Source organism: Oryx dammah, unplaced genomic scaffold, assembly GCF_014754425.2.
Source record: "Oryx dammah isolate SB20612 unplaced genomic scaffold, SCBI_Odam_1.1 HiC_scaffold_18, whole genome shotgun sequence".
Classification (NCBI taxonomy): domain Eukaryota; kingdom Metazoa; phylum Chordata; class Mammalia; order Artiodactyla; family Bovidae; genus Oryx; species Oryx dammah.
Window position 1 is genome coordinate 24,730,259 of NW_024070202.1, and position 25,813 is coordinate 24,756,071.

Here is a 25,813-nt window from a genome sequence, read left to right on the forward strand (position 1 = left end):
AGTCAGTGGACGCTCACAATAGGAGGAACAAATTCCAGGCCACAACTAAAGACATTATAAATGCCTAAAATTACTCTCTTTATCTCTAAGGCAGGTGTTTCAAAACTGGATGGGTCCCAGATTTTTTTTTTCTTTTTGGTTATTGTTTTTCTAGAAGTTGAAAAGGATGTTAAAGATAAGGCAGGTGTTAAGATAAAATTCCTCACTAGGAATGACTCATCAACAGCCAATCAGGGGTTCTGTATCTGAACATGACCAGGGGGTTTGGCCTGGTCATGGCTATGAAAACTCCCTTCAGTCCAGGAGAAAACAATATTTTTAAACAAGAGTTTGAAATAATTCCCACTTAAGGAAGGAGAAATCTCCATAGCCATTTGATAACACCATCTAGTTAACAAAGAAACTGTTACTTTGTCACTATAAAGTTAGAAGCTCTGATTTCAACCTTGCCTTTTACATTAATGTGTATTATATCTTTAATATTTAAAATTTTATAAGATGATAAATGTCTTACTACATCTAAATCGAGCTTATAAAAATGAATTATTAAAATATGTTAATAAATGATCATTAGCCAAAAGAAACAATCATAGAAAGTTTAAGGTGTTCAAGGCCAGTATCTTCCAGAGCTACATCAAGTATTTTTTTCTAGGAAGAAAATGGATTAACAAATAGTAACAAGAAAGAAGTTTATTGGCCCCTTTTGTCATTGACCTCCTTTGGGAATTACGGCAAGGAACAGTTGCCCTTGTTAACCTGTGAACATTTTTCACTCCCACAGGTCACCGACTCTGGCTCAGGGGTCCAATTTTCCTTTCATTCATTAACTACATTGGGAAGCAGAGTTCCTAACCCTTTCCAGTCTAAATGTGGAACAATCACATCCCCTCACAATCAACTGCCCGTGTGCTGGGACCTTTACGTTTCACTGTGCTCTTGCAGTGACGCAAGTTTTTAACAATTGAAGGATATTAACTCAAAAACTTGTTTTCTAATTGGAGGAGCTCAAGGGATTTCAAATAAATGAGCTTGTATAAACTGGAAGCTTGTACATGTGCCTTTCCAATTATTTTTGTTCAAATTGGGGGAGAGGGCACTGCTAATCTCAGAAAGCAGATTTAAGAAATTATTTTAGCAACGAAACCAACTCAGGATAACAAAACTGAGCAGCTGTGAATTGTTTGGATAGCTGAGAAGACATAACTTTGTCTTTTATCTTAGTAAAGATATCATATATTCAAAATAACGTAACTTAATTATTTAAATTTGTGTATTTTTGTTGATCCTCTAGATTATTTCCTATTATTAGACCCATTGGAAAGAAGAAAAACAAGTGCCTGTCTAGTTGAATTTTAGACTTTTACCAGACCTTTTTCACCTTCCTCTCACTTGCATAACTTAATTGTGAATTTAGAAATCACACAGTATCCATTTGTAACAATTATTGTCTTCGTTAATAAAAGAGACGCTAAGAAATCTATATTGTTGGCAGAGTGAGGGTCTATGTTCCCATACTGTTTGAATTAAACACATTGCTTCCTGGAGATTGATGGAAATGCGTTTAACAGAGCTTTCTAGGAACCGTCAAACTGTGTGCTAGCACGGTGAGTTAAAGAAATTTGGTTTGGAAGTATGATGGGGAAATCCTCTGTGTTCTTTGTCATTTCCTACTCCCTGCTACACAAGTGAGTAAGAGAGAGAATGGGACATGGGGTGGGATGGTGATTCTAATGGTTAATTAAGCTTTTATTCAGATAATATTAGATATTTCTTGAACAAGATTTAAGCACGTAAAATCTATACTTGATCTTCACAAGGGAGGATATTCTTTAATAAAATATTTGATCATTCAGGAATAACATATAAAATGGTGTATTAATATATGAATATATTACAAAATTCAATATTAAGAACTTGCCAGTTTTCACACACACACACACACACACACACACACACAAACACTCACGCACAAACACCATATCTCCTATGGTAAAAGTGTCTTACCCTTAAATAAGAATTTTTTCAGTCAGCTCCTGGAATTGAGGCACTTACTGGGTCAGTTGATAAAGAATGCACATTTGGGGGTAGAATTGAAATAATTAATCATTCATTTAGCTTTTTAAAGGTTTTTTTTTTAATTACAGAAGTAATTCGTAAAGACATATCTCTTATAAAGGATTCACACTATATACAAGACATGTGGGCAAACAGTTCTGAGAAATAGATTACCAGTAGTAGAATTTTTGGTAAAGAGAATATCTATTTTTCACTCTTTTATTTTTTCTACATTTATTTTGTAATATACTACAGATTATCAGTTTACAATTTCACCAAGTGTATGTGAGAGTACCTGTTTTTTATAACTATATTAAGATTCAATATTATCCATTACATTGTTTTCAGTATTATGGACAAAATATTTTTATTGCTTTTTTGATTTGCTTTTCTCTAAGTGAATTTGAGCTTCTTTCAATTTATTATTGATTATATATTACTTTTAATTTCTTTTTTGTATACTTGTGTTCTTTAGATTGTTTGTATTTTCCATTTACTTTTATCAGAGCTCATTATATAGTCTCAACTTGAGATAGTTGCATTAAATGGTTTATTTGTTCAACATATATTTACTAAGGGCATTTACTATAACTTGTCAGTCACTGTTTTATGTCTTAGGAAAGCAGTAATAAACAAGACAATCCAGTAAGGGAAGACAGATTTAAGAATAAACAAACAAATGGATACATAAGATAATTACTGTGAGGAAAGTAGATTATAAAAGAAAATTATACCAGAAACTCTCATTGCTAGTGGCAACAGAAAATGGGACAGCCACTTTTAAGATAGTCTGGCAGCTTTTTACAAAACTAAACATACTCTTACCAATGTGATTCCACAATAATGATCTTTGATATATACAAAAATTAATTGAAAATGCATGTCCACACAAAAGGATGGATGTTTATAGCAACTTTATTCATAATTTCCAGAACTTAGAAGCAATCAAGATGTCCTTAATTGGTGAATGGATACATTAACTATGATACATTCAGAAAGTGGAATATTATTCAGTGCAAAAAAGAAATGAATTATCAAGCCATGAGAAGACATGGAGGAAATTTCAATTTATATTATTAAATGAAAGAAGCTGAAAAGCATACATCTTGTATCATTACTACTATATGACATAATAGAAAAGGCAAAACTATAGTGTTGTTAAACATATCACTGGTTGTCAGGAGCTGTGTGGGGTGGGGAGGAGGGGTGGGGTTAACTAGGGAGGACACAGCCTATTTGGAGGCTAGTGGAACTATTCTGTCTGATACCATAATGGTGGAAACTTGTCATTACACATTTGTCAAAACTTAGTATACAACATCGGGAGAAGGCAATGGCACCCCACTCCAGCACTCTTGCCTGGAAAATCCCATGGACGGAGGAGCCTGGTGGGCTGCAGTCCATGGGGTCGCGACTGAGCGACTTCACTTTCACTTTTCACTTTCATGTGTTGGAGAAGGAAAGGGCAACCCACTCCAGTGTTCTTGCCTGGAGAATCCCAGGGACGGGGGAGCCTGGTGGGCTGCCGTCTGTGGGGTCGCACAGAGTGGGACACGACTGACGCGACTTAGCAGCAGCAGCAGCAGTGTACAACATCAAGGATAAACCATAATGTAAAGTCTGGACTTTGGGTCATAGTGATGTCATCATAAGTTTTACCATTGTAATGACTGTGCCACCACTCAGGTGTGGGATTTTGATAGTAAGAAAGGCTGTGCCTGTGTAGGGACAGAAGGTATATGGAGACTCTGTACTTAGAGCTCAGTTTTGCCGTGAACCAAAAACTACTCTAAAATAATAGTCTATTATAACAAATTATAATAGGTTATATATTTATATAGATATAATATAAATTCATATTATAAATATTACATTTATATTATATACATGTATACATGTATATAATATATATAAATTATATACAAATTATAACAGGTTTTATATTTCTTCTATTTTATTCGTAATTTTGCATTATTATATACACTAAATACTATGAGGTAAGAGTACCCTGGTGGCTCAGACGGTAAAGAGTCTGCCTGTAAAGCAGGATCCCTGGGTCAGGAAGATCTCCTGGAGAAGGAAATGACAACTCACTCCAGTATTCTTGCCTGGAAAATCCCATGGATAGAAGAGCCTGGCAGGCTACAATCTGTGGAGTCACAAAAAGTCAGACACGACTGAGCGATTTCACTTTCAATTTTTCACCTTCAAGTTCTAACTTAAATTTGTTAAATGGGTGAGTTTCCACATGTTTAGTTTCATAATCATATGGAGAGCTTTTGAAGTCTCACATTCACATGGGTCAGTATATGGACTCTGTACTATCCCATTACTTACATGTCCATACTTATGACAATGCCAAGTAGTTTTCATTACTTTGACTTTATATTTCAACATCAGGATGCATATGGTATAGGTCAAGAATGTGGACTCTAGAATGAGACCTGTAGCAGCAGCTGCTGCTAAGTCGCTTCAGTCGTGTCTGACTCTTAGCGACTCCATGGACTGCAGCCCACCAGGCTCCTCCATCCATGGGATTTTCCAGGCAAGACTGCTGGAGTGGGGTGCCATTGCCTTCTCCGAGAATGAGACCACACAGTTAATAATGGTATATATAATTTGGGCAATATGCTTAGTCATCTAGTGTCTAAAATAACTCATCTGTCAAATTAAGATATAGTGTGAGTGAAAGTGAAGTGAAGTTGCTCAGTCGTGTCCGACTCTTTGTGACCCCATGGACACCAGGATCCTCCCGTCCATGGGATTTTCTAGGCAAGAGTACTGGAGTGGGTTGCCGTTTTAGGAGTTTTAATTATACTCAATAATATATATATAAAACTTTTAGACAAATGCCTGACGTTGAAGTGACATTTATTACAATGTTTACTGATTCTGTGATTGTAGCTCTCATGTGATAGCACAAGGACCCCCCCTTTACTGTTCTTAGTTTTCAATAAACATTTGTTCTTTCAATTGAAGTTAATTTTTAATTTGAAGTTAAGTTTTAATTTGAAGTTCTGTATTCAGTACGATTTTGAAAAAAAAATTGTTGATCATAAAAAAGATAAAATTTGCTGTCTTGATTTCTTTTGTAATAGGTTACAATTGAATGTGTATGTTAACTTGTATTGAATGAGTGTTTTAAATTTATATCGAATGAATGTTGTCACTGTATTGTATCTTTCCCTACTGAAATAGTGAATTTATTCACTATTATTCAGCTATATATGCCCATTGGTAAATTTTTCTCCATATAGTGATGACCCTTTTTGTGCTGATTGTAAGACTGTTATTATTTTGTTGTTGTTTATGGAAGCCACTCTCCTCCTCTCATTCTCTCTCCTTAGTTTTTAACTTTTAATTTTTTGTCTAAAGGAAAATAAATAATTGATATTGATACTATGTAAGTTCACCTTTTCAGCTTCTTTATTAATTCTATTGATTTTTCAGTTGACTCTTTGTATCCCTATTTTTTCAGGGGTGCGACTGTATTCCCCTAAAAGGTATTTTGAACTGTGGTGTTGGAGAAGACTCTTGAGAGTCCCTTGGACTGCAAGGAGATCTAACCTGTCCATCCTAAAGGAAATCAGTCCTGAAAATTCACTGGAAGGACTGATGCTGAAGCTGAAACTCCAGAACTTTGGCCACTTGATGCAAAGAGTTGACTCATTGGAAAAGACTCTGATGCTGGGAGGGATTGAAGGCAGGAGGAGAAGGGGATGACAGAGGATGAGATGGTTGGATGGTGTCTCTGACTCAATGTACGTGAGTTTGAGTAAACTCTGGGAGTTGGTGATGGACAGGGAGGCCTGGCGTGCTGCAGTCCATGGGGTTTCAAAGAGTCAGACACAACTGTGCGACTGAACTGAACTGAAAAGGTACTTTGAGGTCTTAATTCTCGGTACCTTATAATGTGACCATATTTGAATAGAACCCTTACAGATGTAATCAAGCTAAGATGAGGGTGTTGGTGAGGGCTGAAACCAGTATGACTGGTGTCTTTACAAGAAAAGCAAGATACCAAGTGAAGACCGGGGATTCTGTGTGACTACAGAGGATAAGGTGAGAGTGATGCAGAGAAGGAAAATAAGGATAGAAAGTCACCACCAGAAACTAGGAAGAGATAAGAAAGCCTGAGAAGTGTGTCCCTGCCAATACATTGATTTTTCCCTTGTAGTCTGCAGAACTGTGGGAGAACAATTCTTGTTACATGATTCTCTAATTTGTGGTACTTCTTTATGACAGCTTTAGAAAACAGATACACTTATGAAGACATATGACATGCAAATAGAGTTTTAACCTTCTCTATTTATACATCAGTTCTTTTTTATTGTGTGGTTACATTGCTTGAGATTTCCCCACAGCGCTAAAGAGGAGTGGAGATAATGGACAATAATCTTACTCTTGAATTCAGTGAGATTCTTCTTACTAATTTGCTAATAGTATGTTGCTTTCTGGAACTTTTATTAGATAACATTTATGAAGTAAAGAAAGTTTCCTTCTATTGCAGTCTGGCTGGCAAATTCCATTAATTGATTTTGGAAATTTGAGGGGTACCACTTATTAAAATGAAAATCATATATTTTTTCCTTCAATCTTTTTCTGCAGTGCCTTGGTTTATAATACTCCCTCATGCAGTAACATTTTTATGTTCTTGAAAGAGTTATTTATAATGCATTGTTATTTTATTACTTGATTCAATTTATTAACATTTTATATAGGATTTTTCATAGAAGTTTATAAATATAATTGATCGTTAATTTTATCTTTTTGTGTTCTTTTAGCTTGTTTCAGGATTATACTAGTTTCATAAAATGAATTGGGAAGTTTTATATCTATTTCCAACTTTATTTCTTATTCCTGAAAACATTTAGTGGTGTTCTTGCCTTTTTTCTTTTTCTTTTAGTTTTCCACATTATATCTATTTAATGTAGTCTTTAAATGACAGTGTTCAACAGTTTTATCATGACTACTCTTTCTTTAAAAAAACATTATTAGAATATAGTTGTTTTACCATGTTGTGTTAGTTTCTGTCGTATAGCAAAGTCTATCTCAAAAATTGTGCCTATCTATTTAATCCTTTTTTAAACTGTTTTATACAGTTTTTTTTTTTTCCTACTTTCTTCAGATGAAGCTTGGATAACTTCATTTTTACATTTTTTTTTTTTAGTAATCGATTTATGGATAAATGTTTTCTTTAGAGCTTGACTTTGGTCACCTCCCAAAGATTTTGATATTAAGCATTCCTATCTTTATTTCTAAAGAGATTATTTTCATCTTGATTTCTTTATTATCCCAAGAGACGAAATCAGTCAGTTCAGTTCAGTTGCTCAGTTGTGTCTGTATGTAGACATACTGATTGTGATTATTAGATAACATTTATCAAGTTAAGAAAATTTCTTTCTATCTCAGTCTAACTAGCAAATGCCATTAAATTCCATTTATTGTTTAAAACTTATTTTTAGTTTTTTATTGTGACTTAAAAAATAATGTGAGCTACATAGTCTCTTCTTTTTGGAATCTATAGAGATTTCGTTTATCTCCTAGTTCCTAACTAATTTGTGAATTCCCCAACTTTTAAAAAAATTTTTTGTTTGTAGAATATAGACACACACATTTAAAAATTATATACACACAATCATGTTTCATTGTGCCTTAAAATTTCTCTATACATTTTTAAGCTGTTCTTGTATTTTTAAGACTATATTTTAAAGTGTTTTTTCTTAACATTTATTACCACTTCAGTCCTATTTATTGGATTTATTTTGCATTTTGTCGGGAATAATCTACTAGTTCTCTTTTGGAAGGTCTGTAATTAGGAATTTTTGAGTATTTATGTTTTATGATGTCTTTATTTTTTCTTCTATTGATTAATGGTTTGGGTGGATATAAGATTAAGACTTAAATTCACAAATTCATAGTCATATTTTCCGAACTTGATGAATATTGCTTCTTATGCTATAGCATCTGCCTTTGAGAAAGAAGTCGGATTCAGGTCTAATTCTTGTTCTTTTGTAGGCAAGGTGTTTTTTTTTTTTTTGGTCTCTCAAGAAGCTTTTAACTTTTCTGTTCATCCTCATAGTCTTACAATTTACCATGCATTTCAATGTGCAGTTCTTTCTTTATCCATTCATGTTAGGATTTTGTTGTATGTACATTTAAGTGTAATATGCCAAATTTTATGGAGGAAATTTTCTTTTACGTTACTGATTATTGGTTTTTCTTCATACATTTGTTAGTTCATTATTGTAAACTCATTGTTTTATTTGATAATACTTGTTCAGATTCTATTAGAACTATTTCTGATTGTATGAATTTGTATGATAAATGAATAAAAATAAATCTATATATCAGTATGAAGTGTAATTGTAGTTTGTCCTCCGAATGTGGGGCTCCGTCTCCTTTTAAAAATATTATCCAGATACCTTTGCTTCCTCTGGAGTAACCAAATCAGGAGATAGAGGAAAGCTAATTTGCATGAATTACAGTTTACAGTTAGTTATCTGGATAGTGGTTCATTAGACAACAGTGGTTATCATTCTGCTTCTTAACATTCAGTTACTTTACTGTCTTCCATGACAGCTTGTCTGTAAGTGTTTTATCCCATACTGAGCAATAGTTTCCCTCTCAGCCTGATTCTGCCTGCTTTCTGTTTTTGTAGAAATCCTCCTAATTTATAGAAAAACTAACTTCTAACCCACCAGTGTAGGGTTTCTGTATTATGCATGGTATCTTTGAGTCATGCCCTGCATAACCTGTTAATACACATGTATCATCGGGCCAAGCAGGCATTCTTTTCATTTTCCAACTTGTTGAGATTAATTTATCAAATTAGAAATTGTTTTCTTCTCTATTAAAAGATTAACTTAGGAAGCAAGCCAGAAGTATTTGATGAGTTTGACGTCTTCTGACAGACCTCTTTACTGACTTTATCATTTGACTGTTGCTCTTATCTGTGCACTATAACCTAAAGTTTTCTTTCTTTCTTTTTTTTTTTTTTTGAGTAGTAAAGAAAGATCTTTCCTTGTAATGAAAATAAGACTACTAATACATGTAATCAGATAACATAAATTTCCCACTTCTCTCTCTTTTGTGGGTGTGTGTGTGTAAATGATGGCAGTCCACTGTTTCTGAGGAAATTTGGAATATGTTGACTCTAATCAATTAATTATGTTCTGTAACTTTGTCTAAAAATTAGTAGAAAATTATTATGAAAGTTACTCAAGAGAAGCAATAAAGGAAAGTAATTGACACTCCTAGTCTTTTCAGAAAAGCCATGGCTTGTTTGATGTCTAAAATGATTAGTTTGACATCAAAGACTTTACCTGGCTTATGTCCTGTCAATAGTTTCATCCTGGGTACAATATTTTAGGAAACATAAACATGGTTTTCTAGATTATTAGAAAACTTTTGCTCCACACAATGAATTACTGAAGTGAACTTCCCCCCATACACATTTCATTATTCTGTAACATTTGACCACTAATAAGTCCATCTGGAACTTTATCTAGTCCCTAGCCAAAATCCTCCTCCTTCTTAAAGATATTCTGACCCTCCTCTGAGTTTTCATTTCCTCCTACTCTACCCAAGTGATGAGCTCTAACCTCTTCCCTCCAGATGTCAAACCCGCCTATTCCCTTGAGATAAAATATATACAACAATTTTGCTTCACTGCTAACCATTTACCAAGGGAAAACTGAATTTTCATATGTCCATCTCAAAAAAACCGTCAAAAGAACCCACTTCAACTGAAAAGAATTATATCTCTTTTGAAACTTATCCTTACTCTACCAAATATATCAATTTGAACGTAAGAAATTATTTTAGTTTAAACTGTTCATACAGTTTTTTCAGTGTGCACACACGTGCAGACACATACCATATGCATGATAAATTATATCCAAATGACCCATTTCTGTATATTAACTTATAAAAAAATCATTCTATCATGTCTGAACTATTTGGAGGCAGGATTCTTCCATATATCTCATATATGCCTTATATTTTAACTCTCCACTTTATAATTTCTTATAGTAATGGTTGCTTATAACACTAATAGAATTATCTAGTGTTAGCAATAGAAGAGAACACAGAAATTATCTAATATAGCCTCTTACTCCCAACATAGAAGCTTAATCTAATTTTAGATGCTTACTATTTTATGATTAAAAAAACTATTTCATTGATGTTGATTTATTAGCCTCTTTTTCAAAGTAATGTATTTGCCACTTTTCAGAAATACAAAGATCTTGTTTATTTTAACCTGTTTAACTATCTCCCGTTATTTATTTCTACTTTGGTAACATTTTAAATCTGTATATATGTATATATATATATATATATATATATATATATATATACACACACATACATACATATATATACACACATATATATGTATATATACATACATATACATATGTATAGAATGTATGTATATATATATATTTTACACTGTAAGATATTGTTGCCACTGCTTTCTACAGACAATATTCACTTATATTTACCCTTATATTTAACCTTTCTATTGTTTTTCAGTCCTTCTTGCATGACCATGATTTAGTCTTGGATCATTTTCCTTCTGCCAGAAAAATCCCTTTTAATGTTTATTTTAATGCCAATTTATTGGTATTGCATTTTTTGGTCTGAAAATTATATGTATTTTCCCTTCATTTGTGAAGCTAGCTTTTGCTACTTTTGTAGAGTTGTAGGTTGTTAACGATTGCTTTCAAAACTTTAAAGATATAATTTCACTATTTTTTGTCTGCTGCAAAGTCTGACTGTAAGTCTGCTATTATACCTTGAAAGTCATGAGGTTTTTTTCCTGGCTGCTTTTAAAATAATCTCAGATTTTGGTGTTAAACAGTTTTCCTAGCTCATTGAGAGAAGTGGTTTTTATTGTATATATCCTGCTTACAGCTCATAATATTTAATACCTAACTTCGGTTGTTGCATTTTCTTAGTTGTAGAATTTCCATTTAATTCTTTTTCTAAATTCTACATTTATATTGAAGTTCTCCATTTTGTGCCTATTTTTTCTTGATCATATTAATCATAATTCTTTTAAAATTTGTGTCTGGTTAGGTACAGTATCTAGGTCACCTATGCATTTGTTTCTCTCATCTGATTTTTTTCCTCCTGATTTTTAGTCATTTGGTTCTATCTCTGGGATGCCTGGTAATTTTTTTATTACATGCTAAACTTTGCCTAAAAAATATTGTGGAGTCTTTTCTTACCAGAGATTTAATTTTTATCCAGCAAAAATTAGAATATGAGTGGGTTAATTTGTTTCAGCTACAAATTTTAAATAATTTTTATTTAGTTTTCAGTGTGTTTGAAAGCTGGTTTACTTCTGCTGTGCTCTTAAACTCAGGAAGGATCTATTACTAGGTCCTCAGTTTATGAGGGCCTCTTTTCCTTAGAGGGCAGTAAAGTAATTTTTTCTCTCTGTAACATTGGGAGTTTGACAAAATCTGTTTCATTTTTTAACTCCTTATCATCTGCTTTCTAAATGTCTTTTTTTTGTAAATATGGCCCACACAGGACTAGCTTAGGAGCTAGGAATTCCCTGAGGGAAATAGTACAGAGACTGTAAGGCTCATTTCTTTGTGATTCTCTTTATTATCTCAGATCTTGGAATCTTGAATTTTGGCTGCCTTGGTGGTCTAGAATTCCAAATTTTTATCTCCTTAACCTAAGTATTCTTGCTGGGAAAATCCCATGGACAGAGAAGCCTGGCGGGCTATAGTCCATGCGGTCGCAAAGAGTCAGACATGACTGGGCAACTGAGCATTCATGCATGCAACCTAAGTTGATTGCCAAAATCTTTAACCTGTTATTTTCTGCCTCTTTGTGCAGTGCTTTGAATTACCAGTTGTCCCAAGGGGAAAATAGCAGTGGCAAATATATATCTTACTTTGATGGATTTCTTTTCTCTCCTAGGTCCCCTTGTTTGTTTGCCAGTTCCTCTGTTGGCTGTGTTTTACATTTGTGTTTTCATGTTTTACATTTTATTCAGCCTTTTTTCAGTAGTTCGCCTTAGCAGCTGCCTTCGTCAGATAAAACCTACGTTGTTACAGTAAGAAGTATTCCAATATTTTTTAAATATATTTTAAAATTTGGATTACAGGTTTATGAGTTAGATTAAGAAGATCAAGTTTACTACTTTTCTGACTCCCAACTATAAGCAAGTTAGCCTGAGTTTCTTCATATGTAAAATGAAGATGACAGAGTTGCAACATCACAGAATTGTGAGAAAGCATAGTTGGTGTTCTGTATGTATTGGTTCTATATCCACAGATTCAATTGCAGATCAAAAATATTCAGAAAAAAATCCAGAAAGTTCCAGACTACAAAACTTGAATTTACGGCACACTCACAACTGTTTATTATATAACATCAACATTGTGATAGGTATTATAAATTATATAGAGATGATTTAAATATGCAGGGAGATGCATATAGGTTACATGCAGATACTATGCTATTTTACATAAGGAACTTGAGCATCTGTAGATTTTGGCATATGTAGGGTAGTGGCAGGGGGTTGTCCTGAAGCCAACCCCCCTGCAGATATGAAGGGATAACTGTGTAAGAGTTATATACTGAATGTGTTAATAAGCATCGAGTGTGGCACTTGTGAAGCACAAAGACAAGTTACAAACATGAATATCAGGTTCTGCTCTGAAGATATCACTCAGCAGAGTAGAGATGTCACATTGCTTTTTAAATTAACTCTTGCCAGTGCTTAGCAGAATCTATTCAGATATTGTTGCAAAGTTTACTAAGTTATATTTAATTTTTTTTCTTTTTAAAATCTTTTTTTTATCTCCTTCCTGTCCTGTGGCACCTCAGTTGTTCTGCAAAAAAATTCTCTAGTATTACCTGGAGTAATAATATATTGTCTGTGTTTATTTGGACTCCGTTTGGCATAAGTTTTATACTGTTGTCTGTTTAGCTTGTACTTATGTTTTCTCTCTAACACAATTTTACGTCCCTGATGGAAACCAGGAATTTTGCTGTTACTGTTGATGATACTCCTATGAGCAGAATATAGAGCACATCATTGCCATTCAGTAATTATTCGTTGAATTTAGTTGGGGCATGAGTTGAAAGAAAGAAACTAGAGAAAGAGATTCCCATTTCCGTTTAAAAAGTTGCAAAAATGTACTGGAATTCATGGTTCTTAAGTCTGTGCTTTCAAGAAAATATTTCTGTGCTCTTTGATCACCCAGAAGACGTAAAATGTTAAGTGTAGTAAAAGAGATCATTTTTTTCATATATTCAGAAGATAGAAAATACTCCAAATTACATATTTATTAATTTCAGAAACCAATTATGTCTTATAATAAAAACCATTAGCCTGTACTAACATATGAGAGCCATTGCACTATAAAAATTGCATTAAAGTCTTTTGTTACTTGAAAACAATTGATCTTAACAGTTTGGTTTTATGATTAAAATATCCAGGCTTTTTGGTAAGAGATAATTCCAGGAAGGCATAAACTATGAAAGCCTCTCTTTAAAGGCCTCTTAGCTGCCTTGGTCCATTAGACAATTCTTAAGAAAGGCCTGGCTTGTTAAACTAAGAGACTTACCTGAAACAGAACTTGATCTTGCTCTGTCTCAGTTCTTTGTCTAAGTCTACTTTTGATAAAGGCTTCTCTGGCGGCTCAGTGGTAAAGAATCCACTTGCCAATGCAGAATATTCGAGTTGAATCCCTGGGTTGGACAGACCCCCTGGAGAAGGAAATGGCAACCAACTCCAGTATTATTATTGCCTGAAAAATCCCATGAACAGACAAGCCTGGTGGGATACAGTCCAGGGGGTCACAAAGAGTGGTGTGACTAAGCAACTAAACAACAGTAACAACTTTTGATGAACTCCATGTAAGTATCGGAGCACCCTATATTATCTACAGTTGAACTTGTTCAGATCTTCCTTGCTTTCAGATTCTTTCCACAGAGGGCTCAAGTTCACAGTTTGTTCTTGAGCTCCCTCTATAATTCCAGTAAGTGCCTATATGAAGCTTTTACCAATATGGGATAATAATTACCTAAAATTTTCCATAGAAGCTTTTTTTTCTCTGGCTTTTAAACGATGCCTGGGCCATACCATAGCCTAAAAAAACAAACTTTCATTTAAAAAGATGAACCCAAACCTATCTGAGGGAAAGATATAGGAGTGCTATTAGTGATTTAAACACTGTTCTCAGATTAGTCTTGAATTTGGATTGGCAAGCAGAGTCAAGATATACAGTCAACTTCACCCAACACCAAGTTGGCTTAGCTTTAAGAAGGAACATATTACAGGAAGGAATATAGCATGAAAGCAATAGCATAGAACTCCCAGGCACAGTTTTCGTTTCCTAGTATTTCACATTTGTGTTGTGCATGCAGTCTGTGTCGTTCATGAACGACGAAACTAAGCCATCATCCCGGGGACCTGTCATGTTTTATACCTGCTGCTTAGTCACTCAGCCCCTTCAGAAGTATGTGACTCTCCTATTTCGTCCTATTCTCTGGAGCATCTGTGACCATCATCAGTAGCTTCCACATATTACTTGGTAACAAGTGCTTGGTAGCTCTTGGCCTAACTAATTTCCGTTTATCTTAGATTCAGTATAGATAATCTGCTAATAGTTAATTGAGTTAAAGGCAGAATTGTCCAAAGATTAGGTGTCCTGAGACCAGAGGAAGGCTACAGAATGAACTGTTAACCTATTTAACAGTGTTTATGAATTTATGAGTAATGAACAAAATTGACATCTGAAAAGGTCAATTATTTTGTATTAGTTCATGATATTCACTTAAGGAAGGATCTATCATTTACTGTATTTTTGGCATTGAACTTGTAGCTAATGCAAGGATTTTTCATTCTTTTAGCTTGTTAGTTTAAATCCAAAATAAGTTTTATTATTAAATGTTGGAATCATATTTTTAAAAGAATGCTATAGTGACTTCATGGAGAAGGCAATGGCACCCTACTCCAGTACTCTTGCCTGGAAAATTCCATGGATGGAGGAGCCTGGTAGGCTGCAGTCCATGGGGTCGCTAAGAGTCGGACACAACTAAGTGACTTCCCTTTCACTTTCATGCATTGGAGAAGGAAATGGCAACCCACTCCAGTGTCCTTGCCTGGAGAATCCCAGAGATGGGGGAATCTGGTGGGCTTCCATCTATGGGGTCACACAGAGTCGGACACGACTGATGCAACTTAGCAGCAGCAGCATAGTGACTTCACATTGAAATTATTATGTATTTTACTAATATTAGCACAGGAAAGATTTGATAGCAAATAAGCCAGTGTGAATGGATTTCATTGTCTAGCTATATCTTTATGTTCAAAATATTTGTACCAAATGAGGCTCAGAATGATGAAAAGTTTCTTCTTTACTTCAGTTATTGACAACAATAAACAATGTGAGGCCAAGCAGTAAAATTCTGAGCTTAGTTTTCTTTAACAGGATCAAAGTAAAACAATGTGATCTGTCATAGCATGGTTAACATAAAGATGTTTCAGTACTAGTGACATTTGTTATATGTTTAACTAACACATTCATACATTTTTTAGTCAAAATACTGGGCTTCCCAGGTGGCCAATGAATCCTCAGAAGACACAAGAGACATGGGTTCAGTCTGTGGGTTGGGAAGATACCATGGGGAAAGGCATGGCAACCCATTCCAGTACTCTTGCCTGGAAAATTCCATGGACAGAGGAGCCTGGCAGGCTACAGTCCCTGGGATCCCAAAGAATGTGACATGATTGAGTATCACTGAGCACACACACACACACACACACACACACACACACACACACACACACAATGAAAATATAAAGTACCATTAACTAGTCAACATAATATTATGGTCCTCTTATTGTAAATTATAAAACTGTTGTCAGTTTTAAATTACTCTTCCATTACAGTCATTCCAAGAAAGTGCCAATGTACTTGATTCTGAATATATCATTAGAGATATCTGAATAATCTGCTCATCATTTGATGAAATTCTTCTGGAAGTCTTCCTAGTATTTGGTGGCTGCTGTTTTATAAGAAGGGGCATATAGAAAAGCCAACTAGCTTGCCAGGCTTCATAAGTGTTTTAAAGCTGGTATTTAAAAGAGGCAAGTGGCTACTTTGAGTTTTCAAATTTCACTAGGTGATGATTTCTCAGCTATTAGAATTAAAGAAAATGCAGGAAATATCAAACTTCAGAGGATATAAAACCTCGCATAAGAACATTTTAGAAGAAGGATTCAGTAACCTTCCCATGTGACAAATCAGGCCTTTCTTTGTACACAGAAGAGAAAAAAAGAGGTGGTAGGAGGTGTGGGTCATATGGGAGGCAAAGTTGGATCTAAAGTTTCTGGCAGATGTATTTTGATCAACTACTCTCCCTGAATATGGATCAGTCTCATTTAATTAACTAATCCTTCTCACATATTTTGTAAGAATGGAATACATGATAGAGCTCTTGCCAGACATGATAACTGAAAGAATGAATGGAAGTACAGAGGAAGTGGAGTGATGCAAGTAGAGCTGTTGCAGTTTCACATGCATGCTAAGTTGCTTCAGTCGTGCGTCCAAGTCTTTGCAATGCTATGGACTATAGCCCTACAGGCTCCTCTGTCCATGGGAATTCTCCAGGCAAGAGTACTGGAGTGGGTTGCCATGCCCTCCTCCAGGGGACCCAGGGATCGAACCTGCATCTGTTATGTCTCCTCCATTGGCAGACAAGTTCTTTACTACTAGCTCCACCTGGGAAGCCCAGATAAGGTGTATGTCCATCCATGACCCTTCACAAGTCCTTATTCTAGAAGGTGCTGACCACACATTAAGGAATACAGTTCTCCCTGTATTAATCTTTAGGACCAGCATCTGTGAAGGTGATTGAAATAGTATATTAAAATGTTCCCTATAAAAGGCAGGAAGGAAAATACCTCTGGCATAAGTAGATTGATTTTTTCCTTTCCCCTAAGAAATGCATGTCTCACTTAGTTAAAGAAAGAAACATTCTCTTTTGTAAACATCAGCTCTAATGCTTTTTCGAACTTTTCTTACTTCTGTGTCACTTCTGTGTACTTGAAATAATCCTTTGCGTATATCCCATTTCTCTGTGTGTCTTTATTGAGAAAATACCAAATTCTGGATATAGGTGAATGAAGAGTTTTGAAGCTTTGGTGCTTTGTATAGGTAAACCTTTGGAAGGTCATGTATTCATTTGAAACAGGTCATGCATCTGTCAATATATTAAAAATTTTTTCGCTTCATGGTCTATGGGTTTCAAAACAAATTGTCCTGATAACGCTTTTCATCCATTTTTCACATTGCACTCAGAAACACAGCTTAAACTAAAACAAAGGTGACTCATAGCCAAGGGAGTCTTCTTTTACTAGGTCTGTCCTCTGGAAGCACTTTCCCCCCTCCCTAAAGAGCTTATGCTTTTACCAGCTAAACTTAAAATGGGTTTCTTCCATGTCCATTTCCTGCATATTTTGTTCTCGATCCAAAATATTTTTTATCTACCTTTCATGTCAGTATTTTAAAAACCCTATTGTGCCATAGTGAACATGTTAAATTATAAAATAAGAGAAGATTAAATGTGTAAACGGAAAACTCAGCAAGCAACTAAAGAGCCTAATACCCAAATGAAGTAGGGCAAAAGGTTACAAAGGAAAAGAATATGGGTTTCTGAAAGAGGCTTAAATATAAACAGCCCCCTGACCTTGGGTTCAAATACAGAATGAATAGAATGGTTGGACATATTTATTAAGGCAGATGATTTGAAAATTTTAATCCTATGCTAAACTGAAAAACATCCAAAGAAGGCAGTATTTGAGTGTCTGCCCTCAAGTCCAAGAGGAGGAACCTCTAGGGATTTTCTGGAGAGAAGAAACTCTATTACAACATTTTCCTGGCCTGAAAGCCTTCTTAGGAGGAAGTGAACAGAGCCTTTTGCCCCAAGGCCAAATTTCAAGAGGTTGGACTGCCAGGACATCCTACACACCGGACAGAGATAGTGAAGCCAAGACTACCCACATTCCCATGCTTTTAAAAACTGAGGAATCTCAAGGGGGTACTTGATTTATGTGGAATAATTGGCTTGCCCAAGTATATTTCAGAAAGAAAACCTTTTCCTTCACCCTCACCTGGGACTGAAAACTGTGGAAAATGGGGGTAGAAGAAGAAGCGCAAAGATTGAATTACTCCTTGGCTAACGCATTAGGACTCTTGGAAAAGAGTGCAATGTTGGGAAAATAACATTGACCAGCAGTTATTGAGTGATCATGTAGTTTTAAATGTAGCATCTGCTCTCATCCTCACAAAACTCCTACTAGGCATATGCAATTATTATATTAAATTATTATATTAATTTTTATAAATGAAGAACCTTGAGCCTAGATTGATTACCTAATAGATGAACCAGAAAGCATGCTATGATCATAAAATGAACAGCTATTAAATGATAAAGCCAGGACCAAACCCTTAACTGCCTGACTTAGCGCCTGTATTATTGACAACCTATAGAATTGGATGAATGAGCCACTGCAATAAAGATAATCATGAACTGGGAAACAAACTTATTACATATATGATGTGTATGGTTCTTTATTCAAAGTAATGAATCTTATGAGTAAAAGATGTCAAAGACTATTTGGAACCCACCTATAGGTCAATAAGCGCATAGAGGACATAACATTACACTTTTCATATTTATTCACATTGTAAAATTTGTAACCTCTATGAACTAGCCCTACTCTGTTGCCAGCTGTTAGCCATCTAGTGATACTAAAACAATGAAAAGTAAAATTTTAAATTAAATGTCTACAATATGTTGTTTCCCATGCTATTGCTATGTATTCATTCGCACACGTTCTCTCTTTTAATCTAATTGCCCTGCTCAGTGGTTAGCATAAAATATGCATTCAATAAGTATTTCTAAAATAATGAGGTAGGTGGTATTTCCCTCATTTTGCAGATGTGACAACTGACTCCCAGAGAAAACTTACCAAAGACCACAAGACCTCATGTAGGATTCAAATTTAGTTTTTCTAACTTCAAAAACCATACATTTGGTATAATATCAAAAGCCACAAAATTACAGAAATATGTTATTACAGAAATGAATAAAACAACTGGAAAGGAGATTTCACTTGTGCAGAATCTTAATAATGAAAACCTTTCATGGAACAAGAATTGATTGTATATGGGGATGTGGAAGAGTGGGGAAGGAAGTATTCTTGGCCACTGCTTCCAGATTTGTTTGTATCATATAATATTTTTATAGCATATTGTGGGAAGTGAGGAAATAATTGTCAGCTGGAGTGCCCTGGCCACCCATGACTCTGACCAGCTTACGACATGAGCTGAGAAATGCGTAAGGTATTTTTTAGATCTTGAGATGTTCAGCTTGGTTTAGGAGATATGGTGGGAGATGATTTTGGAGGAGTAGTTTAGAGTCAGATTATGAAGACTCTTATATGCCATGTATTAGGGTTATAAAATCATAATAAATATACAGAAAGCTAAAATAGTGCAATAATGAAAAAAAGCTTTTATTTTATCTGATTTTTTTTCCTCAATCATTCTGTATATTTAAACCTACCTTTATAACTTAGGGTTTCTTACTGTGATGCAGTTGATGTTATACAAAACCTCCCATAGAAATTAACTATGAGAACTGAATAAAATGAAATAAAATAAAAGATAAAAGAACAACTGTTTAAAATTATTCTTGGAACTTCCCTGGTGGTCCAGTGCAGAGGGCATGGGTTCAATACCTGGTCAGGAAACTAAGATACCACATGCTGTATGGTTCAGCCAGAAAAACTGTTCTCCAATAACTAAGGCAACAAGAAAACAAGGAACCAAATTCCTAAAGAGAAAGGAAATTCTTTAAAGTGAACACTACATTTGTCTCCACTTTTTCACTTTGGCTGCCAATAAATAGCACTGAAAATAGAAACTAATCACAAATCAGCAGCCTAGAAGTTGCAGAAAGACAACAAATTGGACTTTAGGATTACCAGAAGAGTCATAATTTGAGGGGTGAAAATCAGGAGACCTCTGACAATCTACATATAATTTCTACTCTAAGCATTTACTGATTTTGATCTATGGAGAACACTGAGATCCTGCTAAGTTAAAAAATATAGTGGAGATTTTGAGAATCTAACGGTGATAGAGAGACAAAAAGCAGTGTTAGACCCCCAAATAAGAATGATCCCATTTACTCAAGTCTTTTCCACTGAAATTTCTGCAAACATTACATATAAGGAGTAAGAACAAACTAAAAATAGGCTAGTTCTTCCTGGATGAATAGATCTAATGAAAACTGTAATACTTTGGAACCGAAATCTACAAAATCAATTCAGTTCATTTCAATCACTCAGCCATGTCTAACTCTTTGCAACCCCATGGACTGCAGCACGCCAGGCCTCCCTGTCCATCACCAACTCCTGGAGCTTACTCAAACTCATGTCCAAGTCAGTGATGCCATCCAACCATCTCATCCTCTGTTATCCCCTTCTCTTCCCACCTTCAATCTTTCCCAGCATCAGGGTCTTTTCAAATGAGTCAGCTCTTCATATCAGGTGGCCAAAGTATTGGAGTTTTAGCGTCAGCATCAGTTCCTCCAATGAATATTCAGGACTGATTTCATTTAGGATGGACTGGTTGGATCTCCTTGCAGTCCAAGGGACTCTAAAAGCGTCTTCTCCAACACCACATTTCAAAAGCATTAATTCTATGTAGAGAATCATGTCATCTGCAAACAGTGAGAGTTTTACTTCTTCTTTTCCAATTTGGATTCCTTTTATTTCTTTTTCTGCTCTGATTGCTGTGGCTAAAACTTCCAGAACTATGTTGAATAGTAGTGGTGAAAGTGGGCACCCTTGTCTTGTTCCTGACTTTAGGGGAAATGCTTTCAATTTTTCACCATTGAGGATAATGTTTGCTGTGGGTTTGTCATATATAGCTTTTATTATTTGAGGTACGTTCCTTCTATTCCTGCTTTCTGGAGAGTTTTTATCATAAATGGATGTTGAATTTTGTCAAAAGCCTTCTCTGCATCTATTGAGATAATCATATGGCTTTTATTTTTCAATTTGTTAATGTGGTGAATTACATTGATTGATTTGCAGATATTGAAGAATCCTTGCATCCCTGGGATAAAGCCCACTTGGTCATGGTGTATGATCTTTTTAATGTGTTGTTGGATTCTGATTGCTAGAATTTTGTTGAGGATTTTTGCATCTATGTTCGTCAGTGATATTGGCCTGTAGTTTTCTTTTTTTGTGGTATCTTTGTCAGGTTTTGGTATTAGGGTGATGGTGGCCTCATAGAATGAGTTTGGAAGTTTCCCTTCCTCTGCAATTTTCTGGAAGAGTTTGAGTAGGATAGGTGTTAACTCTTCTCTAAATTTTTGGTAGAATTCAGCTGTGAAGCCGTCTGGACCTGGACTTTTGTTTGCTGGAAGATTTCTGATTACAGTTTCAATTTCCGTGCTTGTGATGGGTCTGTTAAGATTATCTATTTCTTCCTGGTTCAGTTTTGGAAAGTGGTACTTTTCTAAGAATTTGTCCATTTCTTCCACGTTGTCCATTTTATTGGCATATAATTGCTGATAGTAGTCTCTTATGATCCTTTGTATTTCTGTGTTGTCTGTTGTGATCTCTCCATTTTCATTTAATGAGAAAGTAGAAAAAGAAATTAAGGAAACAATTCCATTCACCATTGCAACAAAAAGAATAAAATACTTAGGAATATATCTACCTAAAGAAACTAAAGACCTATATATAGAAAACTATAAAACACTGATGAAAGAGATCAAAGAGGACACTAATAGATGGAGAAATATACCATGTTCATGGATTGGAAGAATCAATATAGTGAAAATGAGTATACTACCCAAAGCAATTTACAAATTCAATGCAATCTCTATCAAGCTACCAGCGACATTTTTCACAGAACTAGAACAAATAATTTCAAGATTTGTATGGAAATACAAAAAACCTCGAATAGCCAAAGCAATCTTGAGAAAGAAGAATGGAACTGGAGGAATCAACTTGCCTGACTTCAGGCTCTACTACAAAGCCACAGCCATCAAGACAGTATGGTATTGGCACAAAGACAGAAATATAGACCAATGGAACAAAATAGAAAGCCCAGAGATAAATCCACACACATATGGACACCTTATCTTTGACAAAGGAGGCAAGAATATACAATGGAGTAAAGACAATCTCGTTAACAAGTGGTGCTGGGAAAACTGGTCAACCACTTGTAAAAGAATGAAACTATAAAACTCCTAGAGGAGACCATAGGCAAAACACTCTCCGACATAAACCACAGCAGGATCCTCTATGATCCACCTCCCAGAATTCTGGAAATAAAAGCAAAAATAAACAAATGGGACCTAATTAAAATTAAAAGCTTCTGCACAACAAAGGAAAATATAAGCAAAGTGAAAAGACAGCCTTCCGAATGGGAGAAAATAATAGCAAATGAAGCAACTGACAACTAATCTCAAAAATATAACAGCAACTCCTGCAGCTCAATTCCAGAAAAATAAACGACCCAATCAAAAAATGGGCCAAAGAACTAAATAGACATTTCTCCAAAGAAGACATACGGATGACTAACAAACACATGAAAAGATGCTCAACATCACTCATTATTAGAGAAATGCAAATCAAAACCACAATGAGGTACCACTTCACACCAGTCAGAATGTCTGCAATCCAAAAATCTGCACGCAATAAATGCTGGAGAGGGTGTGGAAAGAATGGAACCCTCCTACACTGTTGGTGGGAATGCAAACTAGTACAGCCACTATGGAGAACAGTGTGGAGATTCCTTAAAAAATTGCAAATAGAACTGCCTTATGACCCAGCAGTCCCACTGCTGGCCATACACACTGAGGAAACCAGAATTGAAAGAGACACATGTACCCCAATGTTCATCACAGCACTGTTTATAATAGCCAGGACATGGAAACAACCTAGATGTCCATCAGCAGATGAATGGATAAGAAAGCTGAGGTACATATACACAATGGAGTATTACTCAGCCATTAAAAAGAATACATTTGAATCAGTTCTGATGAGATGGATGAAACTGGAGTGAATTATACAGAGTGAAGTAAGCCAGAAAGAAAAACACCAACACAGTATACTAACACATATATATGGAATTTAGAAAGATGGCAATGATGACCCTGTATACAGGACAGCAAAAAAGACACAGAGGTGTATAGCGGACTTTTGGACTCAGAAGGAGAGGGAGAGGGTGAGATGATTTGGGAGAATGGCATTGAAACGTGTATAATATCATGTAAGAATCAAATTGCCAGTCTATGTCCGATTCAGGATATGGCACGCTTGGGGCTGGTACATGGGGATGACCCAGAGAGATGTTGTGGGGAGGGGGGTGGGAGGGGGGTTAATGTTTGGGAAAGCATGTACACCTGTGGTGGATTCATGTCAGTGTATGGCAAAACCAATACAGAATTGTAAAGTAAAATAAAAAATAAATTAATTAATTTTTTAAAAAAAAGCATTAATTCTTTGCACTCAGCTTTCTTTATAGTCCAACTCTCACATCCATACATGACTACTGGAAAAACCGTGACTTTGACTAGATGGACCTTTGTTGGCACGGTAATGTCTCTGCTTTTTAATATGCTGTCTAGGTTTGTCACAGCTTTTCTTCCAAGGAGCAAGCATCTTCTAATTCCATGGCTGCAGTCACCATCTGCTGTGATTTTGGAGCCCCCCAAAATAAAGTCTCTTACCGTTCCCATTTTTTCCCCTTCTATTTGCCATGAAGTGATGGTACCGAAATCTACAAAATAGTGTAAGAGAAATCAAAGTAAACCAAAATAAATGCAGAAAAAGACTATGGTCAAAGACTGGTGGATTCAGCATTACTAAGATGCTAATTCTCTCTAAGTTTATCCGCAGTTTCAACATAATTTCAGTTAAAATCTCAACTTATAAAAAAATCAACAATTTAAATTTATATAAGTATGCAAAGCTTTAGGAGAAGGCAATGGCACCCCACTCCAGTGCTCTTGCCTGGAAAATCCCATGGATGGAGGAGCCTGGTAGACTGCAGTCCATGGGGTCGCTGAGAGTTGGACATGACTCAGTGACTTCACTTTCACTTTTCACTTTCATGCATTGGAGAAGGAAATGGCAACCCACTCCAGTGTTCTTGCCTGGAGAATCCCGGAGACGGCGGAGCCTGGTGGGCTGCTGTCTATGGGGTCTCACAGAGTCGGACCCAACTGAGGCGACTTGGCAGCAGCAGCAGCAGCAGCATGCAAAGCTTCAGGAATAATCATGATAATCTTGAAGAACAAGTTTGGAAGATTTATATTACCAAATACCAGTTATTTTATAAAACTACTATACTGAAAAGTATGTGAAATCTCTGGTACATGAATAGATAATTTGACCAATGAACAGAATAGAGAGTCTAGAAGTAGACCCATTCAAATATACTCATCTGATTTATGACCAAATTGCTGTTAAAATTCAGTAAGGAAAGGATAATCTTTGCAGTTAGTAGTATTAGATGAGTTTTTTTATGAAAAGTAATTTATTCCTACTTCATACCTCATATACAGAATTCAGTCACAATAAATTGTAGACCTAAATGAGTTTTTGTTGTTGTTTTATGTTTTTTTTTTTGTTTTTGTTTGCTGTTTGGTTGCCAAGTCACGTCCAACTCTTTGCAACCCCATGGGGTATAGCCCGCCAGGCTAACTCTATTATTTAAAGCTCAAAACTGGCAAAACAAATTTAGTTGATATAAATAAGGATAATGGTTAATATTTAGGGATATTTTAATGGATAGACTGTTAGGGAGGCTTTTTGGATTGTCTATATGCTGTGTTTTTTTTCTTCTTGTTGTTACTTACATAGATTACCTTTGAAAAATATTCATCAAGCTGTGCATGTCAAATGTGTTTACTTTATGTGGGTGACATTTCAGTAACAATGTAAATATATCTTTATGCATAGTGTACAGAAGTTGTATACATTTTATTATATATATTTTAAACCGTTCTCTTTTGGGTGAGTGTACTGCTATCATCCTAAACTAAGCTGTATAAACTTGCCTTGTCTTTGATTTCACCTTCCTATGCACATCTTTCTTTCTCTTCCCTTCCTTGATCCTCACAGGCCATAAAAACCTGAAAAAAAAATTTGTACTCTTAGGGCTCCTGATTCTGTATATCTAAAATATAAAGTTTATGCTACTTTGCTTCAAACTTTCTTTCATTTTCTTAAACCTTTTCTCAAACTACTGCTGCTCTATTCTTCCTTAATATCGCTTTCATTACTCCTCTAAACAAAAATTGTGATAACATTGTCAACAATAAATTTTAAAATATCTGCTTGGTTTTGAAGGCAGAAACTGTTCTCTTCTTTCTCTCCCTCTCTCTCTCTCTCTGATCTCTGCTTACTGTTCATGGCCCCAGTCAAGCCTTCTTTCTCCAATAAACATCCCTCATTAGTGTGCCTATTTTCAAATACTTTACAGATAGAATGGTGTAACCTTATGCTGTCATAATTTGCTCTACCTGTGACCATTATAGTCTCCCAAGAAGGCATCAGCTCTTTAAGGAGAGGAAATATGGATCTTCATTCCATATAATTAATTTGGCATGTGTGGTCTCCTGATGTAAGGCATTTTCCCCATTTCTGAAATGTGATTGACATATAGCCCTACATAAGTTTAGGGTATAC